This window comes from Plasmopara halstedii (genome assembly GCF_900000015.1).
Source record: "Plasmopara halstedii genome assembly, contig: Scaffold_614, whole genome shotgun sequence".
Taxonomy (NCBI): domain Eukaryota; phylum Oomycota; class Peronosporomycetes; order Peronosporales; family Peronosporaceae; genus Plasmopara; species Plasmopara halstedii.
The window spans coordinates 242468-242675 of NW_020187532.1; positions in this window are offsets into that span (position 1 = coordinate 242468).

Below are 208 nucleotides of genomic sequence, written 5' to 3' on the forward strand. Positions count from 1 at the left end.
CTGAAGGCTTACGCGAAAAAGCGCATCGGAGGCACCTATCAGCACAATGTTCGGCAAGGTCCAAAGAAAGGTAAAATCCGAGTACGTAGCTCCACATATGCGTGGCGTCACGGAAGGCCACTCTCCTGTCTGACGACGATAAAGTTCTATCACACTTGACAGAAAGACGCAAATGAGATATAACAGCATCGCAACGCACATTCGTGTG